The 6,341-nt window shown below is 45.8% G+C and overlaps 1 pseudogene; it reads right to left on the bottom strand.

Moving 5' to 3' along the window:
• Window positions 1–5,259: 5,259 nt before the first annotated feature.
• LOC114027383 overlaps window positions 5,260–6,341 on the bottom strand; it is a 40,542-nt pseudogene continuing 39,460 nt past the window's right edge.

The raw sequence follows: 6,341 nt of genomic DNA, 5'->3' as shown, positions 1-6,341 counted from the left end.
ACCTCTGGACTAGGTGCTAATCTGGTTTGGCTGGAATGCAGTGTGAGGAGAGAGGATGTGAAAGATGGATGGAAAGGGAGACTGGATGAGTATGCAAGTGACTCCTAAATCTATACATCCATCCCCAGTCTTTGCCCCAAGATCTATCCTGTATTTCTAACTTCCTCCTGGACATCTCTACCAGCACCTCAAACTCACTGTGCTCAAAACTGAACTTATCATCTTCCACAAAACCTTACTCTTCCTCCCAACTTTCTGATTACACTTGATGTAACCAAGGCATTAAGCCTCTCTGTCACCCAGGCTCAGAATGTCTCGGACTCCTCTTTCTTCCTCATCTCCCACATCCAATCACTCACAGGCTCCTGTTGACTCTACCCTGGCAATATCTCTCGTTTCTATTCCTTTCCCCTCTGTGCCAGGGTCCTATGACCTCTGATACAGGCCCACCCCAGCTAATAGCAAAGGCCTGATCAGGGATCTTAGGTGTTCTTTATGGCTGTAGGCAGCACACCTTAGAGCCTGGTGCATGAGATGGTCCTCAGGAACACACACACAACACAAGAGGAAATAAATATAGATAGGCAAAGAAAGCCACTAAAATTTCCAGAGACGCACTGCTATGATACAGACAAATCTTTCCATGCTCTCTTGCTGTCCTTCCTGTCCACACCCTTCAGCTACACAGCCCCACAGGCTTAGATCCTTGTTATTTCTCAAATGGACAAGCATAATAATACCACAGTAATTCTAAATGGTCTTTCTCTTGTCTGTCTCCCCTCTCCAATTTTTCCTGCACAAAGCTACCCAAAGAATCTTCCTAATGCACACCATGCTACACCCCTGTAGAGAGACAACCATTGCCTATAGAATAAAGAAAGAAGTCCTTATCTTGGCATTCAAGGCCTTCCACTATCCAGCTCCAAACCTACCTTTCCATCTATCTTTCACAGTCTTCCTCTCCACACACTGCATTCCAGCCAAACCAGATTAGCACCTAGTCTATGTCGTCCAGTCCTCATCTTCTTCCATGCCTTCCTGTAGGCCATCCCTCACATCTGCGACCTACTTCCTCCTCATCACCACCTGTTGAAATCCTTCTCTTCCATTAAGGCCCAGGTCAGAAGTCATCTTCTCTTAAGCTTCCCTCGCCCAAGCTGATAAATGAAGCCATGAGAGTGGATGAAAGCATAAAGAGAAGGGAAGGGTAAGGACAGAGCCTAGCATGAGGATGGGGTGAATCTACACTTACAAATAGGGGAAAGAAGATAAACTATGAAAGATGATTGAGCTGTTAAGAGAAATAGGAAGAAAAGCAGGAAGGATCAGTGTCACGGAAACCCAAGGAAGAGAGAATTTCCAGGGGAAGGCAATATAGCATCATGGAAGGAGGACTGCTCCTGAAGTCCAAGAAATGAGATTCAAATCCTACTTCTCATCCTTACTATCTTGTGATCATTGGTCATTTCGCCCCCCTAGCCCTGGATTTCCTCATCTGTAGTATGGGTGGGAGTTTAGAGCATCCACTTTGGGGAACAGGTCAAGGAGAATGAGGAAAGTCATGAGATTTGATGATCAAGATGCCCTTAGGGATCTTTCATCATCAGTGACAGTCTTAGTTGAATTTTCATTGAAAGCCACATCTCAAAGGACTAGATAGGGCATGAGAGGTGAGGAAATAGTAGCAATGACCATAGAGACCCTTGTTCAGAAGCTAAGGGGAAGAATTACAGGGTCAAAAGAAGGGCTTGCTTTAAGTTGGAAGACATGAGAGGTAGCACAGCATAGGAGACAGAGAGGTGACCTTCAGACCAGTTAGACCTGGGTTCAAGGCCCACCTCTGACGTATATGGGCCACGTGACCCTGGGAAAGTCACAAACTTCCAGTGGTCCAGACAATTCTCTAAGACTAGAAATGGCAGAATAGTTTTCTGATTCCATTGGTTTGAGTAGTTGAGCATTTTCAATTGGAGAGAAACAGAGACAGAGAAAGAAAAAGAGAGAGACAGAAAGACAGGGAGAGACAGAGACAGAAAAGGAGAAAAAGACAGAGACAGAAAGAGAAAGAGAGGTGGGGGGGAGAGAAAGTTGTGCATATTTGGAAACAAATGGAAGTACCACTGGAGAAGGCAAGATTAAGGATGAGAAAGAGGAGGGACGGACAAGCACTCCAAGGAGATAGGAGGAGATGGGAGCAAGGGCACAAGTAGAGGGAAGGGGACTTGGCCTTGATTCAGATCTGTGTGCACACATCTGGTGTGTAAATGAGCTAATTGGGAATAGAAATAAGTTCCATTCCATCCAAATGATGCTCCATTTTGCCCCCAATCTGCAGGAAGTCTGGGGTCAGAGGTCAGGCCTCCTTGAGCTGCTAGTAGTGCCAGGGGTGCCAGGTGCCGGAGTCTGGGGTCTTGCTGTAGGGTCCCTGCATGATCTTGGCTTCCTCTGCAGCCCTGATCACTGCAGCTGGAAAAGGGAAGGGGGAGGAGGGCAGGAGGCTGAGGAAGAAATGGGAAGGGAGATGACGCGTGGCACCCGCAAAATCGAAAGAAATAGCTTGGAGGTTACAGCCCAAAGCAACAGAGGGATCTGTGCAGTCATTTCTCTCTTTTCTGCCATCACAGAGTGAGCGAGTCGCTGCTGGAAATAATGAGAGGATGGAAAATGAAGAGAGGAACCCGGCAATTAGCGGGTGCACGGGCCAACAAACAGGAACAAAAGGACTCTGGATCTATCTGGAGGAACTGGATCCCAACCTCTGGATGAAACCAGACTGACTGAGCGCAGATTCAGGGAGGTGTTTTTAAGGCCATTTGCTACCCCTATCTTCCATTCTTTTTTTCTTCTGAGATCTCCACCCTCTCAAAGACAGCATGATCTTTGTCACTGAATCCCCTCCTAAAGTTTTCTTTGATCGGTGGCTGGATGGGACAAATAAGTCAGTGAGGTGTATTGGAAAGAGCTCTGGACTGGGAGTCAGGAGCCTTGAGTGAACACCAAGTCAATTCACCAAGCATTTGTTAAGAGCCTACTGTGTGCCGGGCACAGTGCTAAGCCAACAAGTCAATTCACCAAGCATTTGTTAAGAGCCTACTGTGTGCTGGGCACAGTGCTAAGCCAAGAAGTCAATTCACCAAGCATTTGTTAAGTGCCTCCTGTGTGCCCAGCAGAGCTAAGCCAACAAGTCAATTCACCAAGCATTTGTTAAGAGCCTACTGTGTGCCAGGCACAGTGACAGGCCAACAAGTCAATTCACCAAGCATTTGTTAAGAGCCTACTATGGGCCAGGCACAGTGCTAAGCCAAGAAGTCAATTCACCAAGCATTTGTTAAGTGCCTCCTGTGTGCCAGGCACAGTGCTAAGCCAAGAAGTCACTTCACCAAGCATTTGTTAAGTGCCTCCTGTGTGCCAGGCACAGTGACAGGCCAACAAGTCAATTCACCAAGCATTTGTTAAGAGCCTACTGTGTGGCAGGCACAGTGCCAAGCCAGCAAGTCAATTCACCAAGCATTTAAGTGCCTACTGTGTGCCAGGCACAGTGCTAAGCCAACAAGTCAACTCACCAAACATTTATTAAGTGCCTGCTATGGCACAGTGCTAAGCACTGGGGATACAAAGCAGAGAAAAAGCAATTTTTGGCCTCAAAGAGCTCCCAATCTAAAGGGGGAGACAACATACAATAAATTACTTTGTGCAAACAAGATATATGTAAGAGAAATTCGAGGTAATCTCAGAAGGAAGGCATGTTAGTACTGGAAGGTACCTTAAAAAAATAGAATGTCAGAGCCAGAAGGAACCTCAGAACATAGAATATTAGAGCTGGAAGAAACCTTAGAACACAATGTTAGAGCTGAGAAGGGCCTTAGAATATAGATTACGAATGCAAGAAGGAAGCTTTCCACAGAGAATGTGAGAATTGGGAAGGACCTTACAGATTCTAGGATGTTAACGCTAAAAGCAGCTTGGGAGCAATGATTCCTCAAACCCGAAGGAGCCCGTGGGATCATCCCAGCCTATCAGTTCAGTTCTTCCCTTTGATAAATGTGTAAACAGAGACCTAAAGAAGGACAAAGTCAGAACCTGAACCCAAGTCTCTGGACTTAAGCTACTAATCCACTCTTCACGATGCTGGGCTAGAGAGATAATGAATCCTTTGGGATTGATAATGAGAAGATGAATTGCCTACATCATTTGGGAGGTGTGGGGGGTGTGGGGAACCAAGGCAACCTTTTCCATAGGCATGATGTTTTAAGGCCAGCTGGCACTAAGGAAGTGGGGTGATTTGAGACTTCTTTAAGAAGCAAGTGTGCTTATGACTACTATGGAATTGTTTTGCATGACTATACATGTACAACCTATGTGGAATTGCTTGCCTTCTCAATGGGGGTAGGGGCGGGGAAGGAGGAAGGGAGAGAATTTGGAACTCAAAGCCTTAAAACGAATGTTAAAAATCATTTTTACATGTAACTGTGGAAAATAAAATAATAAATAAACAAAAAAAGAAGCTAGTTTGCTATAAGAAATGATGAAGGACAGTCTCCAGAGAAACCTGCAAAAACTTGTATGAATTGATGCAGAATGAAGCTAGCAGAATCAAGAGAACAATTTATATATTTATACTTTAACTTAAAAACCCTGATCAGTGCAACGATTAACCCTTGATGCCACAGGACTAATGATGAAGCATGTTACCCACCTCCTGACAGAGAAATGATGGTCTAATAATGTAGAATGAGACACATTAGTGGACATGATCAATGTGGAAATTTATTTTGTTTGCCTGTGCATATTGGTTTAATTTTTTTTTCCAGGGAAAGGGGAAAGAAATGGGAGGGAGAGAAGATAATTACTTGTTAATTTTTTGAAAGTTGCTATATATATATATTATATATAATATATATACACACAGACATATATATATATACATATATACACATATATATATTTAAAGATGAAGAGTAAAGGCAGTCAGCCTCTTCTTTAGACCCAGGCATTGTTCAGGCTCAGTGTTGGCAGGAAGGCGTCCAAACAGCCAGTGTCCCATCAGCTGCAGCTTCTCAGTCCTTCCTTAAGTGAGTCCAGGCTCTGATTGCTTCCCAGGGCTGAGCGAATAGGTGGAGCTCTTCCAGGTGCATTTCATACCACTCGCCACCCCCCACCCCCCACCACTTCCCTTATCATGCCCGCTCTGTGACTCACACTGTTTGCACTGCAGGTGCTGCAAGCCTTGGGAGGGCTGGGGAGATGAGGTCACTGACATTATAGCCTGTCTGTGAAGGCCTTATCCAGGCAGTGCTCTCTCCGCATCATGGCCCCTGGGCAAAAGAAGAGAACAGTAAAGGTGTCTATGCATATGAAACGGGGAGGTGACACCTGCTGCAGAAGCAGGACCAGGAGGGACCGGGAGAAGGAAGCACCTATAAGCTGGACAGCTTTGAAAGCTCTGTGTTAAATGGAGTGTAGGCCTAAAAAGAAAAACAAGCTACCCATGGAACAGTCTTAGTTTCCTGTACAATCCTCTCCTTTTCTTCTGCAATGTACATGGAAACATTCATTTAATTTCATATTTGTTAAATTCACAACTTTTTTAAGTTTAAAATTAAAGGAGGAAGAAGAGTTGCCTTGGACATAATGGCCTGGTGAAAAGAGCCCTGGCACAAGCTAAGGTGGTAGAGGCAAGACGGCAGATTAGAGGCAGCAATGCAGCCAAACTCTCCCAACGTTCCCCTCCAAATAACTTCAAAATAACGCCTCAAATCAACTTTTGGAGTGGCAGAGCCAACAAGAGGTCAGGGTGAGACATTTTTCCAGCTTAAGATAACTTAGGAGGTTGGCAGGAGAGGTCTGTGACACTGGGGTGGAGGCCGGCCCAGAGCACATGGGTGGCAGGTAGTACCAGCACCAGCACCAGCACCAGCCATGGGCCTTGGAAGTGGCTGCGTGACAGCAGCAGCAGCAGCGGGAGGAGGCTCTCTCAACCTAGAGATAGTAAAGGGGTTGGACAACTGATTAGAAAGAGATTACAGGGGACCCTTTGCTGACACCAGGTGCAGCTAGCACTGACTGGCAACTCTATCGCCCATATACAATTCTGGGTCATAGTTCCAGGGTAGAGAGGGGAGTTGGTGCTTGCCGTTACAGAGGAACAGGGACCCTACGTAAAGTCCAGAGCACAGACCAGGAGAGCAGTGAGCACACGTTCCTTGAATCACACCACCTTGGAAATACTGAATACTTGCAGACCCCTAAAGCTAACTCTGAAAACAGCAGCATGAAAAGATCTAAAGCTTGAGACTAAGGCCCCTCCCAGCTCTGACATCCTGTGTTCTAAGGGCCCTTCC

Source organism: Vombatus ursinus, unplaced genomic scaffold, assembly GCF_900497805.2.
Source record: "Vombatus ursinus unplaced genomic scaffold, bare-nosed wombat genome assembly UNPS02014859.1, whole genome shotgun sequence".
Classification (NCBI taxonomy): domain Eukaryota; kingdom Metazoa; phylum Chordata; class Mammalia; order Diprotodontia; family Vombatidae; genus Vombatus; species Vombatus ursinus.
The sequence above is the reverse complement of the archived record's forward strand: the minus strand, read 5'-3'. Positions and strand labels throughout refer to the sequence as shown.